The sequence below is a fragment of the Aotus nancymaae genome, unplaced genomic scaffold (genome assembly GCF_030222135.1).
Source record: "Aotus nancymaae isolate 86718 unplaced genomic scaffold, 86718_ANA_hifiasm-v0.15.2.pri h1tg000028l, whole genome shotgun sequence".
Lineage (NCBI taxonomy): Eukaryota > Metazoa > Chordata > Mammalia > Primates > Aotidae > Aotus > Aotus nancymaae.
The window spans coordinates 16304735-16321717 of NW_026988441.1; positions in this window are offsets into that span (position 1 = coordinate 16304735).

The following is a 16983-nucleotide window of genomic DNA, read 5'->3' on the forward strand; positions in this document are numbered from 1 at the left end:
AAAACTGCGATGGGAGATATGATGGCGGCTCCCGCTTGACTCTTACTGGGAGCGGCCATGTTTAAAGCTGTGCCGTACAACAGATGATTAAGCCCTTGGCTAGACCAAAAGATCAGGCTATTTTAGGACAGGGAGACGCAAGTTTCCCTGGGTCCCTAAACAGAGATGTCGTCTCTGCTCTTAACTCAGCATCTCAGATGCCAAAACCTCCTGCCACCGACATGGCGGCGCCCAGACTTCAGAGCTGAGCTTTCTTTGTCTCCAGCAGCCTCGTAAGATGGCCGCGTACATTTTTACAGCTTCTTACGTGCAATGGGTGAGGCCTCTCCGAGGAGGAGCTCCCCTATGACAATGTAAAACATTTTTCTGAGCTGGGTCTAGGAGTTAGAGAGCAGCGAAGAGACCTGGTTTTCTATTAGGGTGACAGAGGTAGCCTATGGAGGGGGCGTGACCTTCACGGAGAGGGCGGAGCCGCAAGGAAAAGGCGGGGCCGCCGCAGCAGTAAGAGATCTGAGTTCTTAGCGCATAATGGGAAGGAACTGTTGAAAGCAAGGTCTTTACGTAAGGAGGCTTGCCCGAGAAGCCGACCTGAGGGAAGAATATGAGTGCAAGCAGTTTATTTGGCAGGTAGGGGATGGAGAAGTGAGACGGGACAGAAGTGAGACGGGAGGGATGGCAACGAATATACAGTGCATCGATGAGCAGATTAGGTCTGCGATCAGTAGGGGCTCAGTCAGCTTGGCAACTCTGCGGGATTGTGTAGAAACCACTTCCAAGTTGTCACACTCACCAAGCCGATGAAGCTGAGATATGTATACAACATTTATCTTCCTCATTGATTTAGGGCCACTCCAGAGGTGTTAAAGCCCGAGCACTTTCTACCTGCCTCATGGGAAGGTCTCAGACTGAGTCTAGGTGCCTGCAGTAAGAAGCCAGCGGTATGCATAAGATTGCGTAGGGGTAGTGGCTGGGTACCCACAGCGTTCACTACAGTCCAGCCTTGAATACCACCTAATGCAGTGCTCTGCATATCACAGGTGTTGGAACATCTCTGGAAAATATTGCCTTGTCTTATGAAAACGAATTTTTAAATAAATCCGAATTCCAACTGGTTATCCTAGCGACTGATTCAATAACTGACCTTCGAAATGGTTCCCAATGATTCCTACCTCCCGGTATTCACACTCTTAGGTAGTCCCCTCCCACATTGTACCAATGTTGGACTGTGAGACTAACAGAATACAGTAGCAGTGTTAGCTTTTCCACTGCTGATGTTAAATATAATAATAAAAGACACCTTGACTTTTGTCTCGAAGTCTGCTGCCCGCTCTTTGGAGAAATTATTCATGAGGACAATGAGACAGACTATAGACAGGCCCATGTAGAAAGGAACTGAAGCCTCTAGCCACTAGCCCAGAAGGAGCTGGGGCCTTCCTATAACCAAGTGGGTCACCCTTGGAAGCACATCTCCGAGCCCCAGTCAAACCTTGAGATGACTGCAGGCCCTGCCAATAGTTTGACTGTAACTGCATGAGAGACTCAGTCACAACCACTGAGCTATAGCAGCTCACATATTCCTGACCCTCAGAAAGTGTGTGAGATACTAAATGTTTGTTGTTTTAAGCTTCTAAGTTAATTTCTTATGCATCAATAGATAACTTTGATGCTGTGTCAAAATGCTACAATTGACATTTCTGAATTCTTTTTTTGTTTGTTTGTTTGAGACAGAGTTTCGCTCTTGTTGCCCAGGCTGGAGTGCAATGGCGTGATCTTGGCTCACCACAACCTCCACCTCCCAGTTTGATTTTCCTGGGGTAAAGCCCTGTTTTTCTTTTCTTTTCATATTTCACCAGGTATGGGAAGTTGTGGATTTATAACCTGAGTCAATTAAGGAATTTCACATTATGAATTCAATTTGAGATGGACTGGGCTGGTGATACCCGAAAAGGGTAAATGAAAATCCACTCTGGAGGCACCTTCTGCCTCAAGGAGCCTCCACAAGTAATTTTTCAGGAACAAGGACCAGCAAGTTGTCACAGATATCCAGCATGCAAGAGAACAGAACCACATGAATGAGATCAAATAGATACAACAGATAGTATAAGCAGATTCATCTAACAGAGTAGCTTTGAACTAGGGATGTTGCTGTGGTTTGGGTTCAAGGCCCTCATTCTACTTCTCTTAGCCCACAACTGTGAGTCTTCAAGAAATATGAATATACATTACAGTGACACCTAGCCCTTGTTATCTACTGTCAGTACATACCATGTCACCACTAATTTCCCATAAAACCTGCCTCCCCTCCAAAGTCTTTATAGGAGCTGTAGTAGTTGCCTCTGTTTAGATTATGGGGTTTATTTCCCACTGTGTCCTCTATAAGTGGTGGTAGATATTGTTTATTTCTAATCAGCACTAATTTCTACCTCTTTTTGTGCTCTTACCTGTGTTTCAGGGACTGGAAACCTAAGAATTTACTTCCTAGACTACTTGCTACAAGTCATCTAAAGAGTCTGGTTACTGCAAAAGATATGGTAAATAAGATTTGGATAAAGAAGGGAGGTAGATGCCTTTTTTCTTTAATAGCAGTGAAGTGATACATAGACCAGCAGATATAGGCATCTAAGTGAACTCATCAGTCACCAGCAACAATTTTCTGAAACTTCCTGACCTCCAGATTGCAGCTTCATTAATGTGAGTTTAAAACAAGCCAGATGCCACTCTTAAGTTCCATGCATATGGTAAGGGTCCAGGAAATAAGAAACCGGGTTAAGGGGGTGGTGTCATGGGGCATTTTCTTGAATTTTTTATGCTATAATTTTCTCATCTTTAAAATGGTGATAATAATCAAATTGTCAGTTATTAAATAAACTAACACCGTGAAAAAGAAAATTTCTTCAAGACTGTTTTTGCTTTCAGTAACAGTTTCTGAAAGCCTTTCCAGTTTCTGCCCATTCTCATGTTTGAGGTTTGTCTTGTGGGCATATTCTACTTCCAGTTTTGTTTGTCCAAACTCATCAAACTTCTTCCTTAAGATTGGTGTTATTTATTTATTTATTTGGAGATGGAGTCTTGCTCTGTTGCCAAACTGGAGTGCAGTGGCGCGATCTAGGTTCACTGCAACCTCCGACTTCTGGGTTCAAGTGATTCTCCTGCCTCATCCTCTCGAATAGCCCAGACTACAAGTGCACACCACCACGCCCAGCTAATTTTTGTATTTTTAATAGAGATGGGGCTTCACCATGTTGGACAGATCTTGACATCGTAATCCGCCTGCCTTGGCCTCCCAATGTACTGGGATTACAGGCATGAGCCACCATGCCCAGCCTATTTTATTTTAAACTATATAAGTCATACCACAATAAAACTGATTTAAAGTATATGGCACTTGTAAAAAGTAACTATACCTGGTATATAAAAATATATAGAAGATTTGAGTTTTGGCTGAAGACTGAAACTATTGTAGAAACAAAATATGGGCCAGGCATGGTGGTTTATGCCTATAATCCCAGCACTTTAGGAGGCTGAGGCGGGTGGGTCACTGAGGTCGGGAGTTCAAAAGCAACTTGGGCAACATGGTAAAACCCCATCTCTATTAAAAATACAGAAATTAGCCAGGTGTGGTGGTGTGTGCCTGTAGTCTCAGCTACTCAGGAAGCTGAGGCATAAGAATGGTTTGAACCCACGAGGCAGAGGTTGCAGTGAGCTGAGATTGCAGCACTGTACTACAGCCTGGGTGACAGAGTGAAACGCTGTCTTTAAAAAAAAAAAACAGGCCGGGAGCGGTGGCTCAAGCCTGTAATCCCAGCACTTTGGGAGGCCGAGGCAGGTGGATCACGAGGTCAAGAGATCGAGACCATTCTGGTCAACATGGTGAAACCCCATCTCTACTAAAAATACAAAAAATTAGCTGGGCATGGTGGCGCGTGCCTGTAATCCCAGCTACTCAGGAGGCTGAGGCAGGAGAATTGCCTGAACCCAGGAGGCGGAGGTTGCTGTGAGCTGAGATCGCGCCATTGCACTCCAGCCTGGGTAACAAGAGCGAAACTACGTCTCAAAAAAAAAAAAAAACTCCAAATGATGATTTTCATTACTTTCAAATAACTAAAGTAAAGGACGATAGATGTGAAGATCAGATTACACACAGGAAACAAAAAGTAAACCAAGTGGAAAGGAGGACATGAATTTTGTAGTAAGAGTTTGAGAAGAAAATGAGAAAAAAGCTAGTATGGGCACAAGATATATAGTGATTAAGTCTTACGTTTATTAAATCAGGGCTCTGAAATTAAAAAAGGTTCAGAAAGTAGAGAAAATATTGGAAGATTAGAAAACTGGTAGATGAAAAGAAGGCACACTTTTTTGGCAAATGAAAATAACATTTTTATTTTTGTATTTCATGTGACCATGATTAGTTATGATTTTATAATCGCTCCTAACATCCTCATTTTTTTCTTTTCTTTTTGAGTGAGGGTCTTGCTCTGTCACTTAGGCTGGAGTGCAATGGCACCATCTTGGCTTTACTGCAATCTCAACCTGTTGAGCTCAAGTGATCCACCTCAGCCTCCCAAGTGACTGGGACTACAAGCATGTCCCAACATGCCTGGCTAATTTTATTTATTTATTTGTAGAGATGGAGTCTTACTATGTTGCGCAGACTGGTCTCAAACTCTTGGGCTCTTTGTTATTTTTTTTAACTGACAAGGGCATACTTTCAAGAAACAGGTCTGTGACGGGCACAGTGGTTCATGCCTATAATCCCAGCACTTTGGAAGGCCAAGGCAGGTGGATCATGAGGTCAGGAGATCAAGACCAGCCTGGCCAACATGGTGAAATCCCATCTCTACTAAAAATACAAAAATTAGTTAGGTGTGGTGGCGCACGCCTGTAATCCCAACCTCTTGGGAGGCTGAGGGAGGAAAATTGCTTGAATCCAGAGGCGGAGGTTGCAGTGAGCCAAGATCGTGCCGTCGCACCCCAGCCTAGGTGACAAGAGCGAAACTCCATCTCAAAAAAAAAAAGAGAAAGAAACACATCCGTAAAAAGGCTAATGAAAAGGAAATTATAACTAGGATAATGAGAGGAAATCTGCTGAAACCAAAAACAAAGACTTAGAAGCTCGCAAAGTTAAAAAAAAAAAAGGACTCTCAATGGAAATCAGTGGAAGCCAGAAGATTTAGTGCTCTGAGGAAGTCACATACAGTGAAAGAGGTACTGGATATCACTCAAGAATAAAAAGGGGCTAGACACAGTGCTCATGCCTGTAATCCTAGCACTTTGGGAGGCTGAAGGGGGCAGATTGTTTGAGGCCAGGAGTTTGAGGCCAGCCTGGGCAACACGGTAGAACCCTTAAAAAAAAAAAAAAAGAATAAAAAGGAAAGTACAGATGAAATAACAGATAACATGAATTAGAAGGCCAAGGATGGCCATGGTTAGATACATCTTTTTTTATTTTTTATTTTTTTTTTGAGACAGACTATCGCTCTGTTGCCAAGGCTGGAGTGCGGTGGCAATCTCAGCTCACTGCAACCTCCACCGCCCAGGATCAAGCAATTCTCCTGTCTCAGCCTCTCAAGTAGCTGGAATTATATGAACCTACCATCATGCCCAGCTAATTTTTTTTTTTTTTTTTTTGTATTTTTAGAAGTGACGACAGGGTTTTACCATATTGGTTTCAAACTCCAGAGCGATCCACCTGCCTTGGCCTCCCAAAGTGCTGAGATTACAGGCATGAGCCACCATAGCCAGCCTCAGTTATTCTTTAATTGCAAAACCTTATTTGTTTGTAAGAAACAGACACAGAGAAATATACACACATGAATAAAGCTCCATCACAGATATGGAAGACAAGAAGAGAAGGATGTGGGAGGCCTTACTTTGGGAAGCTGAGGCAGGCAGATCATGAGGTCAGGAGTTCAAGACCAGCCTGACCAACATGGTGAAACCCTATCTCTACTAAAAATACAAAAATTAGCTGGGCATGGTGGTGCACAACTGTAATCCCAGCTACTCAGGAGGCTGAGGTAGGAGAATCGCTTGAGGTTGCAGTGAGCCAAGATTGTGCCACTGCACTACAGCCTGGCAACAGACTGAGACTCCATCTCAAAAAAAAAAAAAAAAAAAACCGCACTGTGCTATAGCTAAGATTACACAAGTATCTCAATCTAAAGGCTATTAATGAGGCAATAGGGAAGATAAGAGGGATTTAATTTTTATCCACTGCTTTAACTTCCACTTCTCTGGAGTGTGGTGGACAAGCCCTCTCCCTCACTCTGCCATCCCGTTTCTTGTTGATATTTTCAGTCATTCAGGTATGGATGGCTGAGGCTTCTCTTTGAAAGGAAAGGCTGGAGGTCATGCAGGAGAAATCAGTCCCAATAGCCATGTAGATCCTGGACATTTGTGCAAGAGTGGTGAATTTTACATAAAGGCTGCGGTTTTAGGTAACAATACCATTCCCAAATTACTCTCCTCCTCTGGATGCATGGACTCTGGTCAGTTAGGTGTTATCATTAGGGGAAGGAGAAAAAGGAGTTACAGCACCTTCTTTAATCTCTTTATGCACCTCTTGTCAGTCTAAAGGAGTTCCTCAGGAGAGTTTTGTGGTTGGGTAGTGGTGTGGTCCACTTGTTTTTGAAAAGGTGACCCCTCAAGGGAGGGGCTTCCTAATAATCTCAAAGTTATTATACTGAACAGGAAAAACATGAAAGCCTTTCCTCTAGGGACTGGAACAGGACAAAGATGCCATTTTGACCACTTTTTTTTTTAAGATGGAGTTTTGCTCTTGTCGCCAGCCTGGAGTGCAACGTCATGATCTCAGCTCACTGCAACTTCCAACTCCCCGGTTCAAGTGATTCTCCTGCCTCAGCCTCCTGAGTAGCTGGGATTACAGGCATGTGCCACCACACCTGGCTAATTGTGTATTTTTTAATAGAGATGGAGTTTCTCCATGTTGGTCAGGCTAGTCTCAAACACCCAACCTCAGGTGATCTGCCGACCTTGGCCTCCCAAAGTGCTGGGCTTACAGGCATGAGCCACCGCACCCAGTCCATTTTTACCACTTTTATTCAACATAATACTACTGGAAGTCCTACCCAGGACAATTAAGCAAGAGAATGAAATAAAGTGTACCCATATTAGAAAGAAAGTTATAAAATTGTCCTTGTTTGCAGATGATATGATCTTATATTTAGAAAAACCTAAAGATTCCACCAAAAAACTCTTAGAACTGATAAACAGTAAAATTGCAGGATACATAATGAACACACAAAAATCAATAGCATTTATCTATGCCAACAGCAAGCAATCTGAAATAGAAATCAAGAAGTCAATTCCAGTTACAATGGCTACAAAGAAAATGAAATACCTAGGAATAAACCTAACCAAAGAGGAGAAAAATCACAATAAAAACTAAAAAAAATGAAAGAAACTGAAGAGGACATCAAAAAAAATGAAAGGATATTCCATGGCCTTGGATTAGAAGAATTAATAATTTTTTTTTCTTTTTTTTTTTTGAGACAGAGTCTTGCTCTGTCACCAGGCGCCAGGCTGGAGTGCAGTGGCACAATCTTGGCTTACTGCAACCTCCCCCTCCTGGGTTCAAGCAGTTCTCCTGCCTCAGCCTCCCAAGTAGCTGGGACTATAGGCGTGCGCCACCATGCCCAACTAATTTTTGTATTTTTAGTAGAGACGGGATTTCACCATGTTGGCCAGGATGGTCTCGATCTCTTGACCTTGTGATCCACCCGCCTCGGCCTCCCAAAGTGCCGGGATTACAGGTGTGAGCCACCGTGCCCGGCCAGAATTAATATTATTAAAATGTCCATACTACTCAAAGACATCTACCAATTAAATGCAATACTTACAAAAATATAAATGACATTTTCACAGAAATATTAAAAAGAATTATACAATTCAAAGCCCATCAGACTCACAGCAGATCTCTCAGCAGAAACCCTGCAAGCCAGAAGAGAGTGGGGGCCAATATTCAACATCCTTAAAGAGAAGAACTTTCATCCCAGAATTTCATATCCAGCCAAACTAAGCTTCATAAGTAAAGGAAAAATAAAATCCTTTGCGAACAAGCAAGTACTCAGAGATTTCATCACCACCAGGCCTGCTTTACAAGAGCTCCTGAAAGAGGCACTAAACATAGAAAGGAACAACCAGTACCAGCCACTCCAAAAACATACCAAATGGTAAAGAGCAACAACACAATGAAGAAACTGCATCAACTAATGGGCAAAACGCCAGCTAGTATCAAAATGGCAGGATCAAATTCACACATAACAATATTAACCCTAAATGTAAATGGGCTAAATGCCCCAATCAAAAGACACAGACTGGCAAATTGGATAAAAAGCCAAAACCCATCGGTGTGCTGTATCCAGGAATCCCATCTCACATGCAAGGATATAAAAAGACTCAAAATAAAGGGATGGAAGAAGATTTACCAAGCAAATGGAGAACAAAAAAAGCAGAAGTTGTAATTCTTGTCTCTGATAAAATAGACTTTAAACCAAGAAAGATCAAAAGAGACAAAAATGGACATTACATAATGGTAAAAGGATCAATGCAACAAGAAGAGCTAATGATCCTAAATATATACGCACCCAATACAGGAGCACCCAGATACATAAGGCAAGTTCTTAATGACTTACGAAGAGACTTAGACTCCCACACAATAATAATGGGAGACTTTAACACCCCCTTGACAATATTAGACAGATCAACGAGACAGAAAACTAACAAGGATATCCAGGACTTGAACTCAGACCTGGAACAAGCAAACCTAATAGACATTTACGGAACTCTCCACCCCAAATCCACAGAATACACATTCTTCTCAGCACCACATCACACCTACTCTAAAATTGACCACATAATTGGAAGTAAATTACTCCTCAGCAAATGCAAAACAACGGAAATCATAACAAACAGTCTCTCAGACCACAGTGCAATCAAGTTAGAACTCAGAATTCAGAAACTAACTCAGAATCGCACAGCTTCATGGAAACTGAACAACTGGCTCTTGAATGTTGACTGGATAAACAATGAAATGCAGGCAGAAATAAAGATGTTCTTTGAAACCAATGAGAACGAAGACACAACATACTAGAATCTCTGGGACACAGTTAAAGCAGTCTCCTAGGGGAAAATATATAGCAATAAATGCCCATATGAGAAGCAAGGGGAGATCTAAAATTGACACCCTATCATCAAAATTGAAAGAGCTAGAGGAGCAAGATCAAAAAAACTCAAAACCTAGAAGACGACAAGAAATAACTAAGATCAAAGCAGAACTGAAGGAGATAGAGACACAAAAAACCCTTCAAAAAATCAATAAATCCAGGAGCTGGTTTTTCAAAAAGATCAACAAAATAGACAGACCACTAACCAGATTAATAAAAAAGAAAAGAGAGAATAATCAAATCGATGCAATAAAAAACAATAAAGGCGATATAACCACAGATTCCACCAAAATACAAACCATCATCAGAGATTATTACAAACAACTCTATGCACATAAACTAGTAAACTTGGAAGAAATGGATAAATTCCTGGACACTTGCATCCTCCCAAGCCTAAACCAGGAAGAAGTTGAAACCCTGAATAGAGCAATAACAAGGTCTGAAGTTGAGGCAGCAATTAAGAGCCTACCACCCAAAAAAAGCCCAGGTCCGGATGGGTTCACAGCCGAATTCTACCAGACATAGAAAGAGGAGCTGCTACCATTCCTTCTGAAACTATTCCAAACAATCCAAAAAGAGGGAATCTTTCCCAGATCATTTTATGAGACCAACATCATCCTGATACCAAAACCCGGCAGAGACTCAACAAGAAAAGAAAACTTCAGGCCAATATCCATGATGAACATAGATGCAAAAATCTTCAATAAAATACTGGCAAACCAATTGCAACAGCACATCAAAAAGCTTATCCACCATGATCAAGTAGGCTTCATCCCAGGGATGCAAAGCTGGTTCAACATATGCAAGTTTATAAATGTAATTCACCACATAAACAGAACCAAAGACAAAAACCACATGATTATCTCAATTGATGCAGAGAAGGCCTTTGACAAAATTCAACAGCACTTTATGCTAAAAACCCTCAAGAAACTAGGTATTGATGGAACATATCTCAAAATAATAAAAGCTATTTACAACAAACCAACAGCCAATATCATACTGAATGGGCAAAAACTGGAAGCATTCCCTTTGAAATCTGGCACTCGACAAGGATGCCCTCTCTCACCACTCCTATTCAATATAGTATTGGAAGTTCTAGCCAGAGCAATCAGGCAAGAAAAATAAATAAAGGGTATTCAAATAGGAAAAGAGGAAGTCAAATTGTCTCTATTTGCTAACAACCCCATCGTCTCAGCCCAAAATCTCCTGAAACTGATAAGCGACTTCAGCAAAGTCTCAGGATACAAAATCAATGTGCAAAAATCACAAGCATTCCTATACAGCAATAGCAGACTTAAAGAGAGCCAAATCAAGAATAAACTGCCATTCACAATTGCTACAAAGAGAATTAAATACCTAGGAATACAACTAACAAGGAATGTAAAGGACCTCTTCAAGGAGAACTACAAACCACTGCTCAACGAAATAAGAGAGGACACAAACAGATGGAGAAACATTCCATGTTCATGGTTAGGAAGAATCAATATTGTGAAAATGGCAATAGTGCCCAAAGTAATTTACAGATTCAACGCTATCCCCATCAAGCTACCAATGACCTTCTTCACAGAACTGGAAAAAACCACCTTAAACTTCATATGGAACCAAAAGAGAGCCCGCATAGCCAAGTCAATTCTAAGCAAAAAGAACAAAGTGGGAGGCATCACACTACTGGACTTCAAACTATACTACAAGGCTACAGTAATCAAAACAGCATGGTACTGGTACCAAAACAGAGATATAGACCAATGGAACAGAACAAGGCCTCGGAGGCAACACAACACATCTACAACCATCTGATCTTTGACAAACCTGACAAAAACAAGTAATGGGGAAAGGAGTCCCTGTTTAATAAATGGTGTTGGGAAAACCGGCTAGCCATGTGCAGAAAGCAGAAACTGGACCCCTTCCTGACACCTTACACTAAAATTAACTCTAGACGGATTAAAGACTTAAACATAAGACCTAACACCATAAAAACCATAGAAGAAAATCTAGGGAAAACCATTCAGGACATAGGCGTAGGCAAGGACTTCATGACCAAAACACCAAAAGCATTGGCAACAAAAGCCAAAATAGACAAATGGGACCTAATCAAACTCCACAGCTTCTGCACAGCAAAAAAACAGTCATTAGAGTGAATCGGCAACCAACAGAATGGGGAAAAATTTTTGCAGTCTACCCATCTGACAAAGGGCTGATATCCAGAATCTACAAAGAACTAAAACAGATTTACAAGAAAAAAACAAGGCCATTCAAAAGTGGGCAAAGGATATGAACAGACACTTTACAAAAGAAGACATACATGAGGCCAACAAACATGAAAAAATGCTCATCATCACTGGTCATTAGAGAAATGCAAATCAAAACTACATTGAGATACCATCTCGTGCCAGTGAGAATGGTGATCATTAAAAAATCTGGAGACAACAGATGCTGGAGAGGATGTGGAGAAATAGGAACACTTTTACACTGTTGGTGGGAGTGTAAATTAGTTCAATCACTGTGGAAGACAGTGTGGCAATTCCTCAAGGACCTAGAAATAGAAATTCCATTTGACCCAGCAATCCCATTACTGGGTATATATCCAAAGGATTATAAATAGTTCTACTATAAGGACACATGCACACGAATGTTCATTGCAGCATTGTTTACAATAGTAAAGACCTGGAACCAACCAAAATGCCCATCGATGATAGACTAGACAGGGAAAATGTGGCATATATACACCGTGGAATATTATGCAACCATAAAAAACGATGAGATCATGTCCTTTGTAGGGACATGGATGAACCTGGAAACCATCATTCTCAGCAAACTGACACAAGAACAGAAAATCAAACACCGCATGTTCTCACTCATAGGTGGTTGTTGAACAATGAGAACACATGGATACAGGGAGGGGAGCATCACACACTGGGGTCTGTTGGGGGGAAAGGGGAGGGACAGCAGGGGGTGGGAAGTTGGGGAGAGATAGCATGGCGGGAAATGCCAGATATAGGTGATGGGAAGGAAGGCAGCAAATCACACTGCCATGTGTGTACCTATGCAAGAATCTTGCATGTCCTTCACATGTACCTGAAAACCTAAAATGCAATAATAAAAAAAAAAAAACAGTAAAGTGAAGAGAACCTACAGTATGGGTGAAAATGTTTGTACACTAGACGTTCAATAAGAGATTAATAAGCAGAATATATAAGGAATATAAACAATAGCAAAAAAAAATCTGATTTTAAGATGGCCAGGGGTTTGAGTAGACATTTCTCAAAAGAAACATACAAATGGCCAATGGGTATATGAAAACATGCTTAACATCACTAATCATCAGAGACATGCAAATCAAATCCACAGTGAGATACTATCTCACCTCAGTTAAAATGTCTATTATCAAAAGAAAAAAAGGTAACAAGTGTTGGTGAGGACATGAAGAAAGGGAATCCTTACACACAGTTGGTGGAAATGTAAATTAGTACAGCTCTTACAGAAAACTGTATGGAGATTTCTTAAAGAACAAGAAAAAAGAAGAACTACCATATGATCCAGCAATCTCATCTCACTGCTAAGTATACATCCAAAAAAAAAAAAAAAAGGAAATAAATATATCAAAGAGATATCTTCACTCAAGAGAGTTAATTGACTCACAGTTGTGCATGGCTGGGAAGGTCAGGAAACTCACAATCATGGTGGAAGATAAAGGGGAAGCAGCAGGCACCTTCTTTATAAGGTGGCAGGAGAAAAAGAGATGGAGTAGGGGAAACTGCCACTTTTAAACCATCAGGTCTTATGAGAACTCCCTCACTATCACAAGAACAGCATGGGGAAAACGCCCTCATGATCCAATCATGGCTCAAGCCATCCTTCCACCTCAGCCTCCAGAGCAGCTGGGACTAAGGCTACAGGCACATTTTTGAGGTACGGCTGCCTGTGTGCCCCGGGGCTGCTCTCTCCCTGGAAGGGCTTCCTGGCAGACAGCAGAACCGCTCAGCCTCAGGAGCTGCCTGGCTGTGTGTGTTTCTGTGCGAGTGTTGGATGTCTCCGTGTGTGAGTGTGTGTGTGTGCGTGGTGTCTGGTGAAACAAATGTGGCTCGTGCACTAGGGCTCTGTTTCTCTCGAGTCCGCCTACCTTCTGATGCGCCTCACTCTGTTGATCCACTGGGGCTGCGTGGCCGCGTTTTGTTTTGCTCGTGGTTTCAAAAACCCCCGGGCCCGCCTCCAGCATTTTCCTGTGCGGCCGCTGCCTGAGTGCCCTTACGTCGCGGAGCGCCAACCGGGCATGCGAGTGCGCGTGCGTCAGCTGCGCCAACAGGCGCGAGCGCTGAGCTGGGCCTCATGTCACAATGACCGCCACCGTTGCCTGGGGAACGGTCTGGGCAGCTTGGCGGAGCAGGATGCTCCTGTGGCCATGCGTCGGCGTAGGGCTGTGGCCCCGCTCTCCGGTAGATCGTGGCCCTGTTCTTGCCATCTTAGGAGTCAAGCACAGCCGAACCAGGCTGAAAAAACATTAAGCGGAGCTTCAGGGATGCGCCACGTGATCTCTATGTATCTCCCCCGGTGAATCTGGCCTGCCTAGACAGTGTAAGGGTGCGTCTCCTTGAAAGTTGTCTCCCCTGAGGATTCGAGGTACGGCCTACCTGTGTACTGCGGGCCTGCTCTCTCTCCAGAGGGGCTTTCTGGCAGAGAGCTGAACCCCGCAGCCTCAGGAGCTGCCCTTTCTGTGTGTGTTTCTGTGCAAGGGTTGGATATCTCCGTGTGTCTTTCTGTGTGTGTGTGTCTGTGCGTGTGGTGTATGGTGAAACGAGTGTGGCCAGTGCAGTCGAGCGCGATTTCTCTGTCGTCCGCGTACCTTCTGCTGCTCGTGTTTTTGGCTCAGCTTGGGCTGCCGGTACGTGTGTTTTTTGCTCGTGGTTTCTAAAGCCTCAGTGTAGTAGGGGGCTGGCTCTGACCCGCAGGCATCGTAATCACCTCCCCATCCTGAGGGGTCACTCTTCGAGAAAGAAGACGAGCACGATACACCCAAGAACAAACTCCTCCAGGGGCCCTTGGTCCTGCGGCACATCCAGGGATGGGCGGACCCTGGTCTTCTAGTCTTCAGGACGTGAGGCGAGCACTCATTCATCCTCTTTGGATTGCATTCCCGGTCAGAGGATGTGTGCAGAAATAATAAGGTCAGATGGGGATGAGGATACAATCCGCTGAGGTGTGGAGGGGTTCGGCACCTTCACCTGCAGGACAGGTGCAGGCAGATGTCAAAGAAACTGCTTCCAACGCCATCCTCTTTTCCTCTTCGCTACGCAACTTTGTTCTTTTATCTTCCAATTCTCTTATTGTGCTTTTAACAGAAGCACAATGCTTTAACAAAAATCTTTAGGATGCTGCAGTTTCTTTAATATTGTTATGCTAATACCATCTCGCCTGCCACTTGCATCTTAGGCTGACATTTTTTCCTGTTTTGGGTCACATTTTCCTGCTTCTTGACAGTGGACATTGTAAAATTTATACTAAGTGGTAGATATTGTTACACTTTTCTAACAATGTTGAACTTCATTCTGTAGGCAAATACTTGTGAATTGGCTAGATTCTTCTGAATTATTTAAAAAGCAGTTTACAGAAGAGCTGAAATCATTAGAGACAGGTCTACTCCCAATTTATAACTTTTCCGGCATTTCCACTGTGTGGGTGATCACTGGTCATAATTAGAACCTTTCTTTGCCACGTGTGAACTCTGGGCAGTTTCCAACTTGCAGCTCCCTGACTGCACTTACTGCCCAGTCAGGTGTAGGAACTGTACTCTACACATGTACTACTTAATATTTTCAAAAGACGCCAGAAAAACCCCTGTGCACATTTCTGAAAATCTTTTATCTATATCTCCATCCTCTCCTGAACTCTGCCCCAAGCCAGCCAGCATAGTCTGTTATCTTCTCAACACAGTAAGAGCTTCATGTTCTGTTTGGGACCAGCTTTATCATTATCCAGAACGTGTCTCCAAGTAGAAAGTTTGTGTGATTATTGCACAACTTCTTTTTTTTTTTTTTTTGACATAGAGTCTCACTCTGTCACCCAGGCTGTAATGCACGATCACAGCTCACTGCAGCCTTGACCTCCCTAAGCTCAGGTGATCCTTCCACCTCAGTCTCCCAAGTAGCTGAGACTTCAGGCATGCACCACCACACCTGGCTAAGTTTTGTACTGTTTGTAGAAATAGATTTTCACAATGTTGCCAAGGCCGGTCTTGAACTCCTGGGCTCCAGTGACTGCCTTAGGAATCAAAATGCAGGGAATACAGGCATAAGCCACCACACCTGGCCCAAATGATTCTCTTCTATCAGGGATCACAGTCCTTATACAAACCAATTATTCCATCATGGCTCCAACAGAAGGTCATGTTTTTTGACACTGGTGATGTCACTGGAAAGAAACACTCTTACACATTACTGGTAAGAATGTAAATTAACATTTTGAAAAGTAACCGGTCATAATCTATTAAAATTTAAAATGCATGCATACTTTTGACTTGGCAGTATATAAACAAAATGCAAGAATAAGCATATAAAGATATTTATTGCATTAGTTTGCAGAAATAGAAAACTCAATCTGAATACTTAGCTTATGGGGAATGGGTATACCATAGCATTGCTGTTACTAAGTTGCTACATGTAATTCTGCAGGAATTTTGAAAAAGAAAAGCAGGTGCACAAGACAAATACCAACAAAATGTAATGTATAGACCTCATTTAAATCTGGACTCAAACCAACTGTTATTGTGAAAGGCTGACTTATCAGTTCAAGATACATACTAAAAATACGTAGGGGGGAAATGGTATACAGCATATTGGTTGTCTTTAAAATATCCCATTGAAACCTTATTGGGAGATAAAACAAGAAAGGCAAAAACAGGGTGATTATTATAGAGGTTATGGGTACACTGTCCTATTTTATTTTTGGATATGTTTAAATTTTAAAATTAAAACAAATTAAAGTGACAGATATATTTGCAGTTATCCTACTATAGTATACTGTTACCAGACCGAAATGAGACCCATACTTGAGCACAGAAGAAAACATCAAAAAATAAACACCAAAGTTTTAACAGATGAGTGTGATACAACAAAGGCAGTTTTTTTAAAAAGTATTTAGCCAGGTGCAGTGGCTCACACCTGTAACCCCAGCACTTTTGGAGGCTGAGGTGGGTAGATTACTTGAGGTGAGGAGTTCAAGACCAGCCTGGCCAACATGGTGAAACCCTGTCTCTACTAAAAATACAAAAATTAGCCAGGTGTGATGGTGTGCAACTGTAATCCCAGCTACTCAGGAGGCTGAGGCAGGAGAATCACTTGAACCCAGGAGGCAGAGGTTGTGGTGAGCTGAGATCATGCCATTGCACTCCAGCCTGGGCAACAAGAGCAAAACTCCGTCTCAAAAACAAACTAAAAACCCAAAAAACGAACAAACCAAAAAACAAACAAACAAAGATAATGTATTAGATAACAGATAACACTGCATATAAAAAAGGTATTTCTTGGGAACATTTGTTTTTCTATGAACAGCTTTGTACACAGTAACTCAATTTTGAGGTCTTGAGTTCTGAGAACACTGTGAATCATTTGCGTGGAATCAGACATAGAACTGTAGGCATTGACGGCTGCTCCAGTATATTATTCTCACTCATCTTCACTCACTGAACACCATTAATCTCTTCTGACCATCATCGATTTCTGATCATCAGCCCTCATTCAACAACATTCTAAGTAGTACGTTTAAATTATTTAAAGCTGTTTTTATCTTACTGTCATTTGTGTCC